The sequence below is a fragment of the Aegilops tauschii genome, chromosome 3 (genome assembly GCF_002575655.3).
Source record: "Aegilops tauschii subsp. strangulata cultivar AL8/78 chromosome 3, Aet v6.0, whole genome shotgun sequence".
NCBI lineage: Eukaryota > Viridiplantae > Streptophyta > Magnoliopsida > Poales > Poaceae > Aegilops > Aegilops tauschii.
In genome coordinates this window covers 595,108,254-595,132,551 of record NC_053037.3, presented here as the reverse complement: position 1 = coordinate 595,132,551, position 24,298 = coordinate 595,108,254, and positions in this window count along the sequence as shown.

Here is a 24,298-nt window from a genome sequence, read left to right as displayed (position 1 = left end):
GCTGTGGACATACAAGAGTTGATCAAGAAGAAGCCAACGTTCGAGGACGAAGAAGAAGATGACACCATGGGGAATTACAATTCAGACTGATACACATGGCGAAGATGTTGACGCTGCTGCTACGGATGATGATTACATTGCTTTTGTCGTATTTGCCTGTCAGAAGACGTTTTTTATCTACTATGTGAAATTGTGTTTGCTATGACAACTGAAACCTGATGAACATGTTGTTTAGTATTTGCTGTGAGAACATCACTTGTTATGTATGCTGATTTGTGTTTGGTGATTGTATGACAACTAAAACATAATGACATTGTTGTTTAGTTGTACTCATATTTGGCTGTGAAACTTGAATTTGATGACATAGTTTGCTGTTGGACTGCAATTTGCTTGACATCTTCGAATCAGAACAAAGCTGACCCGACAGGGCCTCTGCTATTTATTTATTTATATGAGCAAAAGGGGATACCCCCTGATTTCCGTTAATAGAAATCATTATATGTTCACAACACTACGCCCAGCCTGCTACACAGGTTTCATTCATTACTAGTTTCAGCAAAGTGCTCCTGTCGTAGCCACTGAATACATCACGAGTGCTACATTCACTGCAAATAAAGAGACAATCATCCTACAGAGCACATCGATTTTGCCCATTATCTTCACAAGCTCTTTCATCTCCTCATTGCTGTCAAGGTCATTCAGCAGCTGTTGCTTGGCCATGATCAGAGGAACTGCATCTTTAACCTTCTGCTCTGCATCTTCCTCTTCTGTCGTTCCTTCAGTTACTTGTCCAGCACCCCAACCTGCTGGTATTGGGATTCCTCGGCTAACCAAATAATCAGCGTAGTTGCATTCCCCCACATCAGCAACTTCCCAGAAATACAAATCACACGAATCTTCCCTTTTCTGCACGAATCAAATTGGAAGATTATCAACCAAACTATTAAAAAAATCAGCAACTAAAAGCAGCAGAACAACACTTAAACATATTATTACCCCATGATTCGGGCATTTGTAGAAGACTCGGCCATGGTTGCGGATTGTGGTTGAGACGCGACGGATGACTCTGCGTGATTTGCAGCAGTGGCACCACACCAACGGCAGCGGGTTGCGATGAGCAATCGGCTGCGGTGCGCGTGCTGGCGGGGGTGTGATGAGACCCACAGGCGATGGTACGGGTGGCGACTTGGCACATATCTGGTTGTTGCCTGCTGAAGAGCAGCTGGACGAGCAGCCAGCGGACATGGTTGCTGCGGCCAGAGCTTCTGATGCTAGGCAGAGTAAGTAGAGAAGAGGAGAAGCGAATGTTGGATATGTCAGTTTCATTACTTGCAGAGTAGCATAGCACCATATATAGTCATAGTCTAGGTTTGGATTCGAACCAGCTACAGGAGGGACCTCCTTGTTTTGCGAAAAAAATATTTCTCCACCTCACAGCTGGGAGCCACCGGCTGTATCTTCGCACGGAAGGAAGTGCCTCCTTGTTTTGCGGAAAAAATTATTCATCCCGTTGACAGCTGGGACCTATCAGATTTGGTGACTGACTTGTGGGCCTACTAAGCGGACATGTACGCACGGCTTTGTCAACTTAATCAACAAATGATTCTAGCAGCTGGACCGTTGGATGTTAATCCAATAGCCGTGCTCCTTCTTCAACCTCTGTTCTTGCTCCTGTCTCCCGCGGGCGGCACCGCGGCTGTGCTGCCGTGCACCCGAACCAGTGAAGTTTCCCACTCCTCTCCATCTGCGACTCCACTGCCCCGTCTTCCCCATCTCCGGGTCATTCCAGTCTGGGTGCGCTCGGCACGGTGTGGTCAACGTGGTCAACAACCGAGAGTCATCGGAAGATGACTGTACATGAGAGGCTGACAGTGGGGACGCACCACGCCCATGGACGCATGCATGCAATGGAATGCAGCGAGGTCAACGTGGTCAAGGAACGACTTCCATTGGAAGTATACTGTACGTGGAGAGTCTCAGCTGGGTCCACGGCCGCAGCAAGTAAGTGCCTCCTTATTACGCGAAAAATAATGATTCCTCCAACTGACAGCAGGGACCCAGTGGACGGGCCACCGTATTTTGCGAAAAAAACGTTTGCCCCCTGACTGCTGGGACCCACCTGACGGGCCACCGTATTTCGTGAAAAAAAAACGTTCCCCCCGCTGTCAGCTCGGACCCACCGGAAGTGCCTCCTTATTATGCACAAAAAATGAATACTCCCCCGGCTAGCTGGGACCCACCTTGGTGGGAGGCTGACTTGTGGGCCTACTAAGTTGACAGGGACGAAGGGCTTTGTCAACTTAGTCAATATGAACGATTCTAGCTCCAGTGACCGTACGATGTCCATCCAACGGCCGTAGTGCTTCTTCAACCTCTGGTCTTCTTGCTCCAGCCGCCCAAAGCAGCGCCGGTCGTGCTGCATGCTCCTGCCTCCCATGGTCGGCTGTGCTGCCGCGGAGGCCTCACCGCCCCCTACTATTCTCACCGCTGGCCAGGCCCTGCGATGACGGCAGCCTCACACCGCAGCCGAACCAATAAACCCTCGTACTCCTCTCCGTGCGGGCTTCCACTGCCGCATCTTCCCCGGCTCCGCGTCGTCCCCCTCCTAGGCCTCGCTGTCGTCCATCGGAAGAGTACTGTACATGGAGAGGCTGACAGCTGGGTCCACGGCCACAGCCCAGTTTTTTTGTGATTTGCCAAGTAAGTCGCTTTGTCACGCCTGTTGGGCTGCAAATATTTCAAGACGAGGAGAGCTTTCATTCGGCTGGCCGAGAAAATGGCCCATCAGTAATGAGAAATGGGCCGTACATTTTTAAAACACATCAAACCGGCAATTAGTTTCAAATATCTTTTTTTTATTTCGAGATTTTAAATTACATTAATTTTTATGCGTGGAGAATTTGTTGGATTTTATATTGATATACATTTATTTTTAAAATCAGTTTGAATGTGAGTCGAAATTTCTGGATTAAAAATAGTTCGGACCGCACCGAAATATGCAAAATTTCGTATAATTTTTTAACTGTGGCCACAATATGGGCTGTAATGCTAACAAAAAGAATATGGGCTCCAAAAAAACCTTAATAATTAGCAAATGGGCTGTAAATTATTAGAAATAATGGCAGATGGGATGTATGCTGTTTTCCACAGATTTGAGGCTTTCCTAAAAAAAAGGTTCACGCACAAGCAGTGACTGTTGGATGGCCATCCAACGGCCGTCGTGCTTCTTCGATCTCTGCTCTTCCTGCTCCAGCCGCTCAAACAAGCGCCGGCGAGACTGTCTGCTCCCTCCTCCCCGCGGCCGGCCTCTGCTGCCGCGCAGGCCTCACCGCCCCACCGTACTCCCATCGCTGGCCTAGCCATCCCTCTACTCACCCACACCTGCTGTTATTCTCCGGCGACGGCAGACGAGCCAGTAAACCCTCGTACAGTCGTACTCCCCTCCACGTGGGAAACAATTGCCGAGTCTTCCCTGCCTCTGTGTCGTTCCCTTCCTAGGCCTCGCCGTCGTCCACCGCCCTGGTGCTCTCGGCGCGGCCTAGTCAACGTGGTCAACGACCGACATGCATCTGGAGTGGACTGTACGAGGAGAGGCCGACAGCTAGGTGCACGGCCGCACGCAAGGAAATGCCTCCTTATTACGCGCAAAATAATGATTCCTCCACCTGACATCAGGGACCCACCGAAAGGGCCTCTGTATTTCGCGAAAAAATGTTACCGCCGCTGACAACTCGGACGCACCAGCTATATCTTCGCACGCAAGGAAGTGCCTCCTTATTACGCACAAAAAAATGAATACTCCCCCTGTTAGCTGTGACCCAGTATAGTGGCAGGTTGACTTGTGGGCCTACTAAGTTGACGGGGACGGAGGGCTTTGTCAACTTAGTCAATATGCACGATTCTAGCTCCAGTGACCGTACGATGTCCATCCAACGGCCGTAGTGCTTCTTCAACCTCTGGTCTTCTTGCTCCAGCCACCAAAACCAGCACCGGTCGTGCCTCGTGCTCCTGCCTCCTGTGGCCGGCTGCGATGCGGCGGAGGCCTCACCGCTCCCTACTACTCCCACCGCTGGCCAGGCCATCCCTCTACTCACCCACACCCCCTGTTATTCTGCGGCGTCGGCAGCCTCACTCCGCAGCGAACCAGTGAACCCTCGTACTCCTCTACGCGTGGGCATCCACTGCCGCGTCTTCCCCGGCTCTGCGTCGTCCCCTTCCTAGGCCTCGCCGTCGTCCACCGCCCTGGTGCTCTCGGCGCGGCGTGGTCAACGTGGTCAAGGAATGGCTTCCATCGGACGTGGACTGTACGTGGAGAGGCTGACAGCTGGGTCTACGGCCGCAGCAAGGAAGTGCCTCCTTATTACGTGCAAAATAATTATTCCTCCACCTGACAGCGGGGACCCACCGGACGGGCCACCGTATTTCGCGAAAAAAACGTTTGCCCCTGACTGCAGGGACCCACCAGCTACATCTTCGCACGCAAGGAAGTGCGTCCGGGCAAAAAAAAACGATTCGCCCCCTGACTGCTGGGATCCACCAGCTACATCTTCGCAGGCAAGGCAGTGCCTGACAGTCGGGACCCACCTGGTCGAAGCGTACGTAGCGTTGTCATTCTGGTCGCGAACGTGTACGTACATATATACTGGTGGATGTAGAGGCGCGCACGTGTCGTAGTATAGGCGCGTACGTGTCGTAGTAGAGGCGCGCACGTAGCATGTACACGTACGTACAACGGCCAGGATGCAAGAAAGAGAATACGGCCACGTATGTGTACATACGGGCGGGGTCTCGAACGCCTACTTGCACATACATACGGCCAGGCCTTGTGTACTGGGTCGGAACGGAGAAACAGTGTCGTCGTCGTGTTCATGGGGAGGCAACGGAATGCGTCATGTTCATGGGGAGGCAACGGAATGCGTCGTGTTCATGGGGAGGCAACGGAATGCGTCGTGTTCATGGGGTGGGGTGTGGCGTACCGCAAAACGGAGGAAACGGACCTCCTACGGTCGAAACGGGGGTCCTGTTGATCGGGAGGGGTGTGGCGTACCGCAAAACGGAGGAAACGGACCTCCTACGGTCGAAACGGGGGTCCTGTTGATCGGGAGGGGTGTGGCGTACCGCAAAACGGATGAAACGGACCTCCTACGGTCGAAACGGGGGTCCTGTTGATCGGGAGGGGTGTGGCGTACCGCAAAACAGACGAAACGGACCTCCTACGGTCAAAACGGGGGTCCTGTTCATCGGGAGGGGTGTGGCGTACCGCAAAACGGGACTCCACGGGATACTGTTCATCTCCACCGTCGACCTCCTCCAGCATCCACGGGCTACCGTCGACCTCCTCCAGCCTCCACGGGCTCCTGTTCATCCAGCCTCCACCGCGCGCTACTCCACCGGCTACTGTTCAACCACCCCTCCACGGGCACCCCTCCACCATCTACTGTTCATCCAGCCCTCCACACCACGGGGTCCTATTCAACCACCCCTCCACGGGCACCCCTCCACCGTCTACTGTTCATCCAGCCCTCCACCACACCACGGGGTCCTGTTCATCCAGAGGCAACGCCACCCGCTCACTGTTCATCCAACCCCCCCCCCCCCACAACGCTTACTGTTCATCCCAGAGGCAGCATCGATCGGCTTTAGTTAGTAGCAGTAGCGAAGGAATCGCTTGATCGGGTTCAGTTAACAACCATCGATCGATCGCTTGGGTTCAGTAACGCATAGCCTGCAGTGCAATCGCTCGGGTTCAGTTAGAGCCCAACGCCTCGCTCGGGTTCAGTGTACGTGTACGAGAGAAACGTGCATCGCTCGGCCCCCGATCTCCCACCATAACCGGGAACTCCCCGAAATTTTCCTCGCCCTCGCTTCTACCATGGTTTTTTCCGTCATGGACGGCCCAAAGAATGTCATGCAACTGCGTCTCCGGCCCGCCCAGGACGAAAAGCCCATTTTCTGTCATGATTTTTTTCATAGAAGTAGGAGCCCACCACATCTATGATGATACCGGGTTTTGTCACAATTATCGTCATAGAAGTGTCATATGTATGACAGAAAAAAATTTCGTTCGGCCCAAAATGTCACAGATGTGTCTTTTTTTCTAGTGATGCTAGTTGAGTAGTTTTGAATTTGAGAAATACTTGTGTTAAAGTTTTTGATTCCTGTAGCATGCACGTATGGTGAACCGTTATGTGATGAAGTCGGAGCATGATTTATTTATTGATTGTCTTCCTTATGAGTGGCGGTCGGGGACGAGCGATGGCCTTTTCCTACCAATCTATCCCCCTAGGAGCATGCGTGTAATACTTTGTTTCGATAACTAATAGATTTTTGCAACAAGTATATGAGTTCTTTATGACTAATGTTGAGTCCATGGATTGTACACACTCTCATCCTTCCACCATTGCTAGCCTCTCTAATACCTCGCACCTTTCACCGGTGTCATACACCCACCATATACCTTCCTCAAAACAGCCACCATACCTACCTATCATGGCATTTCCATAGCCATTCCGAGATATTGCCATGCAACTTACCACCGTTCTATTTATTATGACACGCTCCATCATTGTCATATTGCTTTGCATGATCATGTAGTTGACATCGTATTTGTGGCAAAGCCACCGTTCATAATTCTTTCGTACATGTCACTCTTGATTCATTGCATATCCCGGTATTCCGCCGGAGGCATTCCCATAGAGTCATATTGTTGTTCTAAGTATTGAGTTATAATTCTTGAGTTGTAAGAAAATAAAAGTGTGATGATCATCATTATTAGAGCATTGTCCCAAGTGAGGAAAGGATGATGGAGACTATGATTCCCCCATAAGTCGGGATGAGACTCCAGACTAAAAAAAGAGAGAAAGGCCATAAATAAAAAAAGGGAAGGCCATATAAAATGATAGAAAAAGAGAGAAGGGACAATGCTACTATCCTTTTACCACACTTGTGCTCCAAAGTAGCACCATGATCTTCATGATAGAGAGTCTCTTTTGTTGTCACTTTCATATACTAGTGGGAAATTTTCATTATAGAACTTGGCTTGTATATTCCAATGATGGGCTTCCTCAAAATGCCCTAGGTCTTCATGAGCAAGCGAGTTAGATGCACACCCACTTAGTTTCTTTTGTTGAGCTTTCATATACTTATAGCTCTAGTGCATCTGTTGCATGGCAATCCCTACTCACTCACATTGATATCTATTGATGGGCATCTCCATAGCCCGTTGATACGCCTCGTTGATGTGAGACTATCTTCTTCCTTTTTGTCTTCTCCACAACCACCATTCTATTCCACATATAGTGCTATGTCCATGGCTCACGCTCATGTATTGCGTGAAGATTGAAAAAGTTTGAGAACACCAAAAGTATGAAATAATTTCTTGGCTTGTCATCGGGGTTGTGCATGATTTAAATATTTTGTGTGATGAAGATAGAGCATAACCAGACTATATGATTTTGTAAGGATAACTTTCTTTGGCCATGTTATTTTGAGAAGACATAATTGCTTAGTTAGTATGCTTGAAGTATTATTATTTTTATGTCAATATTAAACTTTTGTCTTGAATCTTTCGAATCTTAACATTCATAATACAATTAAGAGAATTAAATTGAAAATTATGCCAAGTAGCCTTCCACATCAAAAATTCTATTTTTATCATTTACCTACTCGAGGACGAGCAGGAATTAAGCTTGAGGATGCTTGATACGTCTCCAACGTATCTATAATTTTTTAATTGTTCCATGCTATATTATATTCTGTTTTGGATGTTTAATGGGCTTTATTATACACTTCTATATTATTTTTGGGACTAACCTATTAACCGGAGGCCCAGCCCAAATTGCTGTTTTTTTGCCTATTTCAGTGTTTCGCAGAAAAAGAATATCAAACGGAGTCCAAACGGAATGAAACCTTTGGGAACGTGATTTTCGGAACAAACGTGATCCAGAGGACTTGGAGTCCACGTCAAGAAACCAACGAGGAGAGCACGAGGCAGGGGGGCGCGCCTACTGATAACCCACAAGTATAAGGGATCGAAATAGTTTTCGAGGGCAGAGTATTCAACCCAAATTTATTGATTCGACACAAGGGGAGCCAAAGAATATTCTCAAGTATTAGCAGTTGAGTTGTCAATTCAACCACACCTGGATAACTTAGTATCTGCAGCAAAGTATTTAGTAGCAAAATAATATGGAAGTAACGGTAACGATAGCAAAAGTAATATTTTTGGGTTTTGTAGTGATTGTAACAGTAGCAACGGAAAAGTAAATATGCGAAGAACAATATCTGAGAAGCTCGAAGGCATTGGATCGGTGATGGAGAATTATGCTGGATGCGGTTCATCATGTAACAGTCATAACATAGGGTGACACAGAACTCGCTCCAATTCATCAATGTAATGTAGGCATGTATTCCGAATATAGTCATACGTGCTTATGGAAAAGAACTTGCATGACGTCTTTTGTCCTACCCTCCCGTGGCAGCGGGGTCCTAATGGAAACTAAGGGATATTAAGGCCTCCTTTTAATAGAGTACCGGACCAAAGCATTAACACATAGTGAATACATGAACTCCTCAAACTACGGTCATCACCGGGAGTGGTCCCGATTATTGTCACTTCGGGGTTGCCGGATCATAACACATAGTTGGTGACTATAGACTTGCAAGATAGGATCAAGAACTCACATATATTCATGAAAACATAATAGGTTCAGATCTGAAATCATGGCACTCGGGCCCTAGTGACAAGCATTAAGCATAGCAAAGTCATAGCAACATCAATCTCAGAACATAGTGGATACTAGGGATCAAAACCTAACAGAACTAACTCAATTACATGATAAATCTCATCCAACCCATCATCGTCCAGCAAGCCTACGATGGAATTACTCATGCATGGCGATGAGCATCATGAAATTGGTGATGGAGGATGGTTGATGATGATGACGGCGACGGATTCCCCTCTCCGGAGCACCGAACGGACTCCAGATCAGCCCTCCCAAGAGGTTTTAGGGCTTGGTGGCGGCTCCGTATCATAAAACGCGATGAATCCTTCTCCCTGATTTTTTCTCTCCGAACACGAATATATGGAGTTGGAGTTGAGTTCGGTGGAGCAACAGGGGGCCCACGAGGCAGGGGGCGCGCCCAGGGGGGCAGGCGCGCCCCCACCCTCGTGGACAGGTGGAGGCCCCCTTGACGTGGATTCTTCTTCCAGTATTTTTATTATTTTCCAAAAATAAGTTCTGTGGAGTTTCATGTCATTCCGAGAACTTTTGTTTCTGCACATAAATAACACCATGGCGATTCTGCTGAAAACAGCGTCAGTCCGGGTTAGTTCCATTCAAATCATGCAAGTTAGAGTCGAAAACAAGGGCAAAAGTGTTTGGAAAAGTAGATACGATGGAGACGTATCAACTCCCCCAAGCTTAAACCTTTGCTTGTCCTCAAGCAATTCAGTTGATAAACTGAAAGTGATAAAGAAAAACTTTTACAAACTCTGTTTGGTCTTGTTGTTGTAAATACGTAAAGCCAGCATTCAAGTTATCAGCAAAGATTATGACTAACCACATTCACAATAACTCTTAGGTCTCATGTTTACTCATATCAATGGCATAATCAATTAGCGAGCAATAATAATAAATCTCGGATGACAACACTTTCTCAAAACAATGATAATATGATATAACAGGATGGTATCTCGCTAGCCCTTTCCGAGACCGCAAAGCATAAATGCAGAGCACCTTTGAAGATCAAGGACTGACTAGACATTGTAATTCATGGCAAAAGAGATCCAATCATAGTCATACCCAATATAAATTAATAGTAATGGATGCAAATGACCGCAGCGCTCTCCAGCTAGTGCTTTTAATAAGAGGGTGATGACTCAACATAAAAGTAAATAGATAGGCCCTTCACAGAGGGAAGCAGGGATTTGTAGAGGTGCCAGAGCTCGATTTTAAAGCAGAGATAAATAATATTTTGAGCGGCATACTTTTATTGTCAACATAACAACCAAGAGATGGCGATATCTTCCATGCTACAGACATTATAGGCGGTTCCCAAACAGAATAGTAAAGTTTATACTCCCCCTCCACCACAAGCATCAATCCATGGCTTGCTCGACAACGAGTGCCACCAACTAACAATAGTCCCAGGGGGAGTTTTGTTTGCAATTATTTTGATTTGATTTGCATAAAGCATGGGACTGGGCATCCCGGTGACCAGCCATTTTCTCGTGAGTGAGGAGCGGAGTCCACTCCTCTTGAGAATAACCCGCCTAGCATGGAAGATACGGACAGCCCTAGTTGATACATGAGCTATTCGAGCATACAAAACAGAATTTCATTTGAAGGATTAGAGTTTGGCACATACAAATTTACTTGGAACGGCAGGTAGATACCGCATATAGGAAGGTATAGTGGACTCATATGGAATAACTTTGGGGTTAAAGGGATTGGATGCACATGCAGTATTCCCGCTTAGTACAAGTGAAGGCTAGCAAAAGACTGGGAAGCGACCAACTACAGAGCGACAACAGTCATGAACATGCATTAAAATTAATAAACATTGAGTGCAAGCATGAGTAGGATATAATCCACCATGAACATAAATATCGTGAAGGCTATGTTGATTTGTTTCAACTACATGTGTGAACATGTGCCAAGTCGAGTCACTTAAATTATTGAAAGGAGGATACCACCCCACTATACCACATCACAACCATTTTAATAGCATGTTGGCACGCAAGGTAAACCATTATAACTCACAGCTAATCAAGCATGGCACGAGCAACTATAATCTCTAATTGTCATTGCAAACATGTTTATTCATAATAAGCTGAATCAGGAACGATGAACTCATCATATTTACAAAAACAAGAGAGGTCGAGTTCATACCAGCTTCTCTCATCTCAATCAGTCCATCATATATCGTCATAATTGCCTTTCACTTGCACGATCGAACGATGTGAAAATAATAAGAGTGCACGTGCATTGGATTAAGCTGGAATATGCAAGCATTCAATAAACAGGAGAAGACAAGGCAATATGGGCTCTTGGTTAAATCAACAATAATGCATATAAGAGCCACTTCAACAATTTAATCATGGTCTTCTCCTATCGACCCCCAAAGAAAAGAAAAGAAATAAAACTATTTACACGGGAAAGCTCCCAACAAGAAAAACAAGATCGGGAAATCTTTTTGCTTTTTCTTTTTAATTATTACTACTACAGCAAGAAAATTAAACTAACTAAAAGCTACACTAATTTTTTGGTTTTTCTTAAGGTTTATTAAACACACAAGAAGAAAGCGAGAAAAAGGAAATAAACTAGCATGGATATTACAGTGAAAGAGTATGAGCACCGACATCTAGCAATGAGTGTGTGAACGTAAATGTAATGTCGGTGAGAAATACGTACTCCCCCAAGCTTAGGTTTTTGGCCTAAGTTGGTTTATTGCCACGGATGGCCTGGCGGATATCCATAGTTGTAGTTGGGGTCGTACTGAGATGCAGCGGTCATTGCATTGTGTGCTGCAGCTTGGAGGCGAGCTATCTCAGCCCTCCTCCTATACTCCTCCGCCTCCTCTCTGGTTATGTATTGTCTCCCTTTTTCCTGAAAGTCAAAGAGAGTAGTGGCAGGAAGAACAATATTGACGGCGTGACGCTTGTCAAAGATTAGTCTGTACTGGAGAGGTGGTCCATTCCTCTCGACAACCTGATGATGAACCATAGCATTAAAGTCTAGATAAGTAGGAGGCAGTTCAATATCATCATCACGTATGGTTACACCAAGAAAATCAGCTAAGCGGGTTGCATAAATTCCACCAAAGAAATCTCCATCAAATCTATCGTGATGCAACCTACGCGCAACAATAGCTCCCAAATTATAAGATTTGTCTCCTAACACAGCACTCCTGAGAACACTGAGGTCAGGGACACACATATGACATGCTTCATCTTTACCATTTATGCACCTACCTATGAAGAGAGCAAAATAATGTATAGCAGGAAAATGAATGTTCCCTATGGTAGCTTGGGCTATATCTCTAGATTCCCCCACAGTTATACTAGCAAGAAAATCTCTAAATTCAGATTTGCGAGGTTCACTGGCACTACCCCATTGTGGAAGTTTGCAAGCAGTGGTAAAATCCTCTAAGACCACAGTATAAGTTTTTTCATAAAGATCAAACAAGACAGTTTGAGAATTGTGTGAAGCTGAAAGTTGAAACCTCCTCAGAAAGGAACTAATGACTGCCGGCACTTTTCCTCCTCGAAGCTCACAAGATCAGCGTTATGCAAATACACATTAAATTCTTCCTTGATTCCTGCTCGATCCATAAAGTCTTCTGACCGCCATTCACAAGGCCGCACTGGAGCGTTCCTTGGTGACTCATCATCGGCATCGCGCATTGCGAGCCTGGGTCCTTGCTTCCTTGAAGGGCCACCTTGGTACATTTTCCTAAACATGTTTCTTCCTCTGAAAAATTTCAGAAATTTTAGTAACTTCAAATAAAAGTGAACCAAGCTCAACAAAATTGATAGCAACTACTCCTACAAGTGCCTAGAGCCTATATCATGCATTAGAACTACTTGGAACCATATAAATTTGACATGCAAGCTCAAGAACATGGTCACCTAGGCAGCACAAATTTCCAATGAATAAAGCACTAGAACAAAAACTAATTGGACCAATGGAGGAGTCACATACCAAGGAATAATCTCCCAAAGCAGTTTTGTCAAAGGTGCTTTGAGCAAGGAGATCGAAAATCGCAGCAAAATGAGCTAGAACTCGTGCTTGAGCTGGATGGTGATTTTTTTGGGGAGGAAGAAGAAGTGTGTGGGTGCAGGAATAAGTGGAGGGGAGCCACCATGGGCCCATGAGGCAGGGGCGCGCCCTGGACCCTCGTGGCCAGGTGTTTGCTCCTCCTGCTGTGTTCTCAGTGCCAGATATTCTCAAATATTCCAAAAAAAATCATATTCCAATTTCAGGGCATTTGGAGAACTTTTATTTTTGGGGTATTTTTATATTGCACGGATAATTCAGAAAACTGACAGGAAAATACTATTTTTGCTTTATTTCAACTAAATAACAGAAAGTAAAAGGAGGGTACAGAAGGTTGTGCCTTCTAACTTCATCCATCTCATGCTCATCAAAAGGAATCCACTAACAAGGTTGATCAGATCTTGTTAACAAACTCATTCCGAATCGCATGAAACCGGAGAATTTCGAATAACACTATGTTACCTCAACGGGGATATGCACATCCCCAATAATAAGAATATCATATTTCTTCTTGACAGTAGGTAGAGGAAATTCAAAGTCTCCAAAAATAATTGATGGAATTTTTCCAATAGAATTGATACTATGAACTTGAGGTTGTTTCCTCGGAAAGTGTACCGTATGCTCATTACCATTAACATGAAAAGTGACATTGCCTTTGTTGCAATCAATAACAGCCCCTGCAGTATTCAAAAAAGGTCTTCCAAGAATAATAGACATACTATCGTCCTCGGGAATATCAAGAATAACAAAGTCCGTTAAAATAGTAACATTTGCAACCACAACAGGCACATCCTCACAAATACCGACAGGTATCGCAGTTGATTTATCAGCCATTTGCAAAGATATTTCAGTAGGTGTCAACTTATTCAAATCAAGTCTACGATATAAAGAGAGAGGCATAACACTGGCTCCAAGATCACATAAAGCAGTTTTAACATAATTTCTTTTAATGGAGCATGGTATGGTGGGTACTCCTGGATCTCCAAGTTTCTTAGGTATTCCACCCTTGAAAGTATAATTAGCAAGCATGGTGGAAATTTCAGCTTCCGGTATCATTCTTTTATTAGTAACAATTTCTTTCATATACTTAGCATAAGGATTCATTTTGAGCATATCAGTTAATCGCATACGCAAAAAGATAGGTCTAATCATTTCAGCAAAGCGCTCAAAATCCTCATCATCCTTTTTCTTGGATGGTTTGGGAGGAAAAGGCATGGGTTTCTGAACCCATGGTTCTCTTTCTTTACCGTGCTTCCTAGCAACAAAGTCTCTCTTATCATAACGTTGATTCTTTGATTGTGGGTTATATAGATCAAGAGCAGGTTCAATTTCTACATTATTATCATTGCTAGGTTGAGCATCATCATGAACATTATCATTAATATTATCACTAGGTTCATGTTCATTACCAGATTGTGTTTCAGCATTAGAAATAGACATATCATTTGGAATCTTAGGTATTTCAGCAACACGTTCACTAGAAGCATGCAAAGTCCTATCATTTTTCTTTTTCTTCTTTTTAGAAGGACTAGGTGCATCTATATTATTTCTCTGAGAATCATGCTCAATTCTCTTAGGATGGCCTTCAGGATACAAAGGTTCCTGAGTCATTTTACCAGTTCTAGTAGCCACTCTAACAACATAATCATTATTCTTACTATTCAATTCATTGAGCAAATCATTCTGAGCTTTAAGTACTTGTTCTACTTGAGTGGTAACCATAGAAGCATGTTTACTAATGAGTTTAAGTTCACCTTTAACACTAGACATAATCACCCAAGTGTTCAATCATATAAGCATTTTGTTTCAATTGTCTGCCAAAATAAGCATTAAAATCTTCTTGCTTAACCATAAAATTATCAAACTCATCCAAACATTGGCTAGCAAACTTAGTAGGAGGGATTTCAGCTTTATCATATCTGTAGAGAGAATTTACCTTTACTACCTGTGTCGGATTATCAAGACCATGAGTTTCTTCAATAGGTAATGGATTAAGACCATGTATTTCTTCAACAGGCGGTAAATTAAGACCATGTATTTCTTCAATAGGAGGTAAATTCTTAACATCTTCAGCTTTAATACCCTTTTCTTTCATAGATTTCTTTGCCTCTTGCTTATCTTAAGGACTGAGAAATAGAACACCTCTTTTCTTCGGAGTTGGCTTAGGAATAGGCTCTGGAGTTGGCTCAGGAAGTGTCCAATTATTTTCATTAGTCAACATATTATTCAATAGAATCTCAGCTTCATCCGGTGTTCTTTCCCTGAAAACAGAACTAGCACAACTATCCAGGTAATCTCTGGAAGCATCGGTTTGTCCATTAGAAAAGATATCAAGTATTTCATTTTTCTTAAGAGGATGATCAGGCAAAGCATTAAGTAATTGGAGAAGCCTCCCCCAAGCTCGTGGGAGACTCTCTTCTTCAATTTGCACAAAATTATATATATCCCTTAAAGCAGCTTGTTTCTTATGAGCAGGGAAATATTTAGCAGAGAAGTAATAAATCATATCCTGGGGACTACGCACACAACCAGGATCAAGAGAATTAAACCATGTCTTAGCATCACCCTTTAATGAGAACGGAAATATTTTAAGGATATAAAAGTAACGAGCTCTCTCGTCATTAGTGAATAGGGTGGCTATATCATTTAATTTAGTAAGATGTGCCACAACAGTTTCAGATTCATAGCCATAAAAAGGATCAGATTCAACCAAAGTAATTATATCAGGATCAACAGAGAATTCATAATCCTTATCAGTAACACAGATAGGTGAAGTAGCAAAAGCAGGGTCAGGTTTCATTCTAGCATTAAGAGATTGTTGCTTCCATTTAGCTAATAACTTCTTAAGATCATATCTATCATTACAAGCTAGAATAGCTCTAGCAGCTTCTTCATCCAGAACATAACCCTCAGGCACAACAGGCAATTCATATTTATTAGGGGGAGAGTCTTCATCATCACTATCATCAATATTATCAGTTTCAATAATTCCATTCTCTCTAGCCCTAGCAAGTTGTTCATCAAGAAATTCACCAAGTGGCACAGTAGTATCAAGCATAGAAGTAGTTTCATCATAAGTATCATGCATAGCAGAAGTGGCATCATCAAATAACATGTGACATATCCGAATTAATAGCATAAGCAGGTTTAGGTGTCGCAAGCTTACTCAAAACAGAAGGTGAATCAAGTGCAGAGCTAGATGGCAGTTCCTTACCTCCCCTCGTAGTTGAGGGATAAATTTTTGTTTTCGCGTCTTTCAAGTTCTTCATAGTGACCAGCAGATATAAATCCCAAGTGACTCAAAGAATAGAGCTATGCTCCCCGGCAACGGCGCCAGAAAATAGTCTTGATAACCCACAAGTATAGGCGATCGCAACAGTTTTCGAGGGTAGAGTATTCAACCCAAATTTATTGATTCGACACAAGGGGAGGCAAAGAATATTCTCAAGTATTCGCAGTTGAGTTGTCAATTCAACCACACTTGGATAACTTAGTATCTGCAGCAAAGTATTTAGTAGCAAAATAATATGGAAGTAACGGTAACGATAGCAAAAGTAATATTTTTGGGTTTTGTAGTGATTGTAACAGTAGAAACGAAAAAGTAAATAAGCGAAGAACAATATATGAAAAGCTCGTAGGCATTGGATCAGTGATGGAGAATTATGCCGGATGCGGTTCATCATGTAACAGTCATAACATAGGGTGACACAGAACTAGTTCCAATTCATCAATGTAATGTAGGCATGTATTCCGAATATAGTCATACGTGCTTATGGAAAAGAACTTGCATGACATCTTTTGTCCTACCCTCCCGTGGCAGCGGGGTCCTAATGGAAACTAAGGGATATTAAGGCCTCCTTTTAATAGAGTACCGGACCAAAGCATTAACACATAGTGAATACATGAACTCCTCACACTACGATCATCACCGGGAGTGGTCCCGATTATTGTCACTTCGGGGTTGCCGGATCATAACACATAGTAGGTGACTATAGTCTTGCAAGATAGGATCAAGAACTCACATATATTCATGAAAACATAATAGGTTCAGATCTGAAATCATGGCACTCGGGCCCTAGTGAGAAGCATTAAGCATAGCAAAGTCATAGCAACATCAATCTCAGAACATAGTGGATACTAGGGATCAAACCCTAAAAAAACTAACTCGATTACATGATAAATCTCATCCAACCCATCACCGTCCAGCAAGCCAACGATGGAAGTACTCACGCACGGCGGTGAGCATCATGAAATTGGTGATGGAGGATGGTTGGTGATGACGACGGCGACGGATTCCCCTCTCCGGAGCCCCGAACGGAGTCCAGATCAGCCTTCCCGAGAGGTTTTAGGGCTTGGCGGCGGCTCCGTGTGGTAAAACGCGATGAATCCTTCTCCTTGATTTTTTTCTCTCCGAACACGAATATATGGAGTTGGAGTTGAAGTCGGTGGAACAACAGGGGGCCCACGAGGCAGGGGTGCGCCCAGGGGGGCATGCGCGCCCCCCACCCTCGTGGACAGGTGGAGGCCCCCCTGACGTGGATTCTTCTTCCAGTATTTTTATTATTTTCCAAAAATAAGTTCCGTGGAGTTTCAGGTCATTCCGAGAACTTTTGTTTCTGCACATAAATAACACCATGGCAATTCTGCTGAAAACAGCGTCAGTCCGTGTTAGTTCCATTCAAATTATGCAAGTTAGAGTCCAAACAAAGGGCAAAAGTGTTTGGAAAAGTAGATACGACGGAGACGTATCACCTACCCCCACCCCAGGTGCGCCCTCCACCCTCGTGGGGCCCACGTTGCTCCACCGACGTACTTCTTCCTCCTATATATACCTACATTCCCCCAAACCAACAGAAGCATCCACGAAAACCTAATTCCAACGCCGCAACCTTCTGTACCCGTGAGATCCCATCTTGGGGCCTTTCCGGCGTCCTGCCGGAGGGGGCATTGATCACGGAGGGCTTCTACATCAACACCATAGCCTCTCCGATGATGTGTGAGTAGTTTACCTCAGACCTTCGGGTCCATAGTTATTAGCTATATGGCTTCTTCTCTCTCTTTGGATCTCAATACAAAGTTCTCCATGATTCTCGTGGAGATCTATTTGATGTAATCTTCTTTTGCGGTGTGTTTGTCGGGACCGATGAATTGTGGGTTTATGATCAAGATTATCTATGAACAATATTTGAATCTTCTCTGAATTCTTTTATGTATGATTGGTTATATTTGCAAGTCTCTTCGAATTATCAGTTTGGTTTGGCCTACTAGATTGATCTTTCTTGCAATGGGAGAAGTGCTTAGCTTTGGGTTCAATCTTGCGGTGTCCTTTCCCAATGACAGCAGGGGCAGCAAGGCACGTATTGTATTGTTGCCATAGAGGATAACAAGATGGTGTTTATATCATATTGCATGAGTTTATCCCTCCACATCATGTCATCTTGCTTAAAGCGTTACTCTGTTCTTAATACTCTAGATGCATGCTGGATAGCGGTCGATGTGTGGAGTAATAGTAGTAGATGCAGGAAGGAGTCGGTCTAGTTGTCACGGACGTGATGCCTATATACATGATCATACCTAGATATTCTCATAACTACGCTCAATTCTATCAATTCCTCGACAGTAATTTGTTCACCCATCGTAATACTTATGCTCTTGAGAGAAGCCACTAGTGAAACCTATGGCCCTCGGGTCTATTTTCCAGCATATTAATCTTCCAACACTTAGCTATTTCTATTGCCTTTTATTTTACTTTGCATCTTTATTTCTTTTTATCATAAAAATACCAAAAATATTATCTTATCATATCTATCAGATCTCACTCTCGTAAGTGACCGTGAAGGGATTGACAACCCCTTTATCGTGTTGGTTGCGCGGTTCTTATTTGTTTGTGTAGGTGTGAGGGACTTGAGCGTGGTCTCCTACTGGATTGATACCTTGGTTCTCAAAAACTGAGGGAAATACTTACGCTACTTTACTGCATCACCCTTTCCTCTTCAAGGGAAAAACCAACGCAGTGCTCAAGAGGTAGCATGTTGCCATCTTCGCAATTGGGGTACAACCCTTTTTTGTGATCCTCTAACATGCAGTCGAACTTTAGCTTCTCCTTTTGACTTTCGCATTGTGTCCTTTCATCGAACAATGACCCGGCGGAGATCATCATCATCGGGCACATTGTCTGGTTCCTCTTGATCTTCAGCAGCTTCCCCTGTTGCAGCATCACCGTATTCAGGGGGCACATAGTTGTCATCGTCCTCTTCTTCTTTGATGTCTTCCATCATAACCCTTATTTCTCCATGCTTCGTCCAAACATTATAGTGTGGCATGAAACCCTTATAAAGCAGGTGGGTGTGAAGGATTTTCTGGTCAGAGTAAGACCTCGTATTCCCACAATTAGGGCATGGACAACACATAAAACCATTCTGCTTGTTTGCCTCAGCCACTTCGAGAAAATTATGCACGCCCTTAATGTACTCGGAGGTGTGTCTGTCACCGTACATCTATTGCCGGTTCATCTGCGTGCATTATATATAATTATGTGTGTCAAAAGTAAGAAAATTAGACAAGTATCTATCTAAAGTAACAATTTTTTTTCAGAAAGAAGATAAGAACAAGAGGCTCACCACGGTGGTTCCGGCGACGAGATCGGCGCAGGCGATCAACGACGGTGAAGATGGGGACCGGGAGTGATGGACCACTAAACCTAGACAAATCTCGGAAAAAATGGAGCTCAGAGGTCGAGCTTCGAGAGGAGAAAGCTTAACTAGTGTGGCTCGCGCATTTCATCGAACAGCTCATGTGCATAGGAGGTGAGCTAGAGCACCCAAATGTCCTCCCCTCGCCGGCCAGCAAAAAACAAAGCACTGCGGAGTGCTCTGCCGCGGCGATGGGGTATATATAGACAACTCATTTGTCCCGGTTCGTGGCCGGAACCGGGACTAAAGCTCACCCTTCTGTCCCGGTTTGAGCCACAAACCTGGACCAATGGCTGTGGGCCCCTATTGGCCCCGGTTCGTGCCTTGAACCGGGACAAATGGGTCCAGACGAACCAGGACCAATGCTCGCGAGGCCCCCGCCGGCCCCCTGGGCTCACGAACCGGGACGAATGCCCCATGGGTCCCGGTTCATGCAAAACCGGGACTAATGGGCTGGCCAGGCCCGAACCAAAGCCCCGTTTTCTACTACTGAGGTCAGCCCAAACTTAGTTTTTGTCGGACTGGGAAGTTTTGTTTTAAAGAAAACTTGCGTCACCAATAAGAAGTCATCTTTTTTAGAACCATGGTTACAGAATTACACCATGGTGGGGACGTACTCGTTCGTCATGACATCTCTAATATCAGCAGGAACATCAGAGAGATACATAAAATCTCCTGAATGTCGAGCTTTCAAAGCTAGCTCATGAGCCAGTGTGTTTTTATCTCTTCTTATGACACTGATCTCTGCATCTGTGTAGCTCGAGAGGAGGTTCTTTGCATCAGCAAGCCATGCATGGCTGTAATCTCTGCCCAAGGTAGGAGATGAACTCACGCACAGGAGGTAGAAGAGACACTCACGAACTTGGCACCATGCACATTTGTGCCTTTTCTGTATTTCTTCTCACACTGAATGAACTGGATTAAACGGGATTAAATAGAGCAGCCAACACATGCACTAGCTAGCATGCAAACGCACCGGTCAAGCCACTAATCTCTCCACTACCGGCTTAACCCACTAATCTCTCCACTAACTGCTCACACGTACAGACTTTGAGTCACTCCCAAGTTTTTGCAGATGGATAAGCCCTCACTTGGTGCATGCCGCAACTGCCTGCGCCCGCTTCTTTCTCCATCTCTGGTCTGCTACACAACTCGGCCGGCCGAACCCCTCACAGACTGACACATGCAGCTAACTAATCACAACCCATTTAGCTTTGCATTGTGCACGTGAACACAACTCTACGTGCACACACTGCCGCAGCTTCAACTACATGAATGAACTGGAAATAAACATGACGCACACACACCTAAACAACAATGGTTAACACCAACAATCACCCCCTTAACCTTGTTGTGCTTTATTGGGAACTCCATGGCAACCTTCAGTATAGCCCTGGGTTGTCGTCGGCGGTCGCGTCGGTGAGAAGCGCCCGCTCCTTCTTCGGCTCGGTGCAGTCCCTCGAGTAATGCCCATACTCTTGGCAAGTGTAGCAGCGGACCTTGCGAATGTCGAAGTTTCTCTTCTTCTTGCCGGCGCCGCTGCGGTGGCGAGCAAGCCACTCCTCCTCCGTGAGGAGCAGTCGACTCCCACCACCCTGGTCGTAGTTGGCGCCCTCGTCCAAGTCGCTCCGGTCCTCTGCCGTTTTGAGCCTTCCCACAAGCTCTTCCATGGACATGGTTTTAAGATTAAGAAGCTGCTCAATGGCAATAGCTACCTGGGTATACTTGGACGACACGATGCGGAGAAGCTTCTTCACGACCTTCACCTCGTTGAGGTTCTCGCCGAGCGTGCGCGGCTTGTTGGCGATCCCGTTCATGCGCATGGCGAGCTCATCGAGGGTCTCACCGCTCCTCATGCGGACGGCATCAAACTCCTTGAGGAGAGTCTGCGCCTTGGCCTCACGGACGCGGGCATCGCCGACCCGCATGATCTTGATGGCATCCCATGCCTCCTTTGTCGTCGCCTTCACGGCAAGCGTGGAGTGCATCTCCTCCGGCACGGCTCGCAGAATTGCCGCAAGCGCCGCCCTGTACTGGCTGAATGTCCCGCCTCCCTCGATGGCATCCCACACGCGTTGGGCCTCCATGTTCACCTTCATGATCAGCGACCACTCGAAGTAGTTCGTCGCCGTCAGCGGCGGGTAGACGACGGTGCTGCTGGCCTGGTGGGCGACCTCCTGCTGCACCACCACCTCGCGGCAGCCACGCCGCGTCGGGCTCCGGCCTCGGCGCACCACCGGCGAGGCCGAGACACGACGGCGACCCGGCGACGGAGTGCGCGAACCTTCAGTCACCATGGTTTTGAATAGCAAATGTAATCTTTGCCCAAGGTAGGAGATGAACTCACGCACAGGAGGTAGAAGAGACACTCACAAACTTGGCACCACGCACACTTGTGCCTTTTCAGTATTTCTTCTCACACTGAATGAACTGGATTATACGGGATTAAATAGAGCAGCCAACACACGCACTAGCTAGCATGCGAACGCACCGGTCAAGCCACTAATCTCTCCACTAACGGCTTGACCCACTAATCTCTTCACTAACTGCTCACACGTACAGACTTTGAGTCACTCCCAAGTTTTTGCAGATGGATAAGCCCTCACTTCGTGCATGCCGCAACTGCCTGCGCCCGCTTCTTTCTCCATCTCTGGTTTGCTACACAACTCGGCCGGCCGGACCCCCCACAGACTGACACATGCAGCTAACTAATCACAACCCATTTAGCTTTGCATTGTGCACGTGAACACAACTCTACGTGCACAGACTGCCGCAGCTTCAACTACATGGATGAACACACACCTAAACAACAATGGTTAACACCAACAATGGCAAGTCGATCTGCACTCCCCTCTCGCTTTTATGTCCCGGGCAAATCCGACACAGTCCGTCTCTAGGATCAAGTTTCCATGGAAATGCTTTGCAAGTTCAGTTAAACCCATCACCGCAGCTGCAGCTTCTGCCTCTTCTGCCGAACTGCGTTGTGGTAACCGCCTTCCCACTGACAAAAACACGTGACCCCTATGATCTCCGGCAACCGCGCCGCCCCATGCTTCTCCTGATTCCTCTAGAAAAGACGCGTCAGCATTTAGCTTTGCTTTGTCAACTGAAGGAGCACTCCACTGATTAGATTCAGGAATATTCGGGATGCTTGGTATGGCCGGGAACAGAGACTTTTTCTTCCTGTCATTCTCGTTCAGAGGGTCATAAGCAGCCTTCCGGAGATCATCATGGAGTCTGAGCAAGTATTGGACAGAACCTGAGACCGTGTCTTTTCCATCACCGTGAACCACGTTATTCCCTAAGCTCCACGCCTGCCACATGATTAACATGAGCTTGGTTCTGACCTCCACAGTCTGGGAGAGCAGCATCAGAGCCAATCTACACCAGTGTATTTAAATTCCTCTTCTTTAGGAATTTCCCAGAAGGCCCTCATATACTGACGAAGAGCTACACTCCTAGTACATGCTATAATAGCATGGTGCTCATCTTCCACATATTTCACATACACTGTCATCCGCTATTGTCCTTCCGAATGCATTATGTTTGGTAGCGAGCGAATTGGTGGCTACTCTCCATCCGAAGATCTACACCTTCTCCGGTATCTTAGCCTTCCAGATTGCGTCCCATATGCTGCGATCACCCGCGTCTCTCGACGAGCTTGTAGCTCTTTCTGTACCACTTCTTTTTAGTGAATCAGCAAGCTTGTAGGCACTCCTGACCGTGAAGATTCCCGTTTTATCGTAGTGCCAAGCAATACAATCCTCTACATCAGCCCGTGGAATTTTTAATTTGCATATCTCGTCTGCATCAAAGGAGTGGAAAATCTGCCTCACTAGTTCGACATTCCACTCTTTAGTTTGTGTGTCAATCAGTTGGTTAACCCACCTCAGCCTGGATCTCCTTCTAAAAGACACCACTTTCAATCCCTCTTTCCTTGGAATCCACTGATCTCTATTAGGGTAGTATTTCGATTTCAGTACCCTAGCATAGAGACTACCTGGCTTATGAAGCAGTCTCCAACCTTGCCTAGCTAGCAGAGCCTGATTAAACAGGTGCATATCCTGAAAGCCAATACCACCATCACATTTTGGTTTTGTCATATTTTCCCACGACATCCAGTGGACCTTGCGTTTGTCGTCTTTGTCGCCCCACCAGAAATCTCTAATGACCTTCTCATATTTATCACAGAAGCTCTGATTGAGTTTAAACACTCCCATGACATGCGAAGGTAATGATTGCGCCACCGCTTTGACGTTTACCTCTTTTGCCGCTTGGGACATGAACCTCTCGTTCTAGTTGTTACACCTCTTCCCAATTGTCTCCATTATTGGTTGGAAGTTGCCATTCTTCATTCTGCCCTCCGGCGTTGGCAGACCAAGATATTTGCTTTCAAAAGAGGCCGCTTCCACTCCTAAAATTTCTTTGACCTCCTCCCTTTCCTGGCTATTACTCGCTTCACTGAATAAAAGTGAACACTTATTTTGGCATAGGAACTGGCCCGTGGCCATTTGGAATTCCTTAAGCACCTCTTTCACTTTTCTCGCTTGGTGCGTTGTAGCCTTGAATAAAAGAAGGTTGTCATCGGCAAACAGCAGGTTTGAGATTCCCAGGCACCTCGAACTACCTTGATTGTTGTTATACCACCGTTGCTCACCTCTCTATTAAGCTAAGTTGCTAGATTGTCAGCCACAACGAGGAATAGATATGGGCTAAGAGGGTCACCTTGTCTGAGTCCTTCCAAAGGGGAGAAGGATTCCAGAAGTTCTCCATTACATCTGACCGAGAAATTGACCGTTCGGACGCAAGTCTCACCCAGTTTGTGAA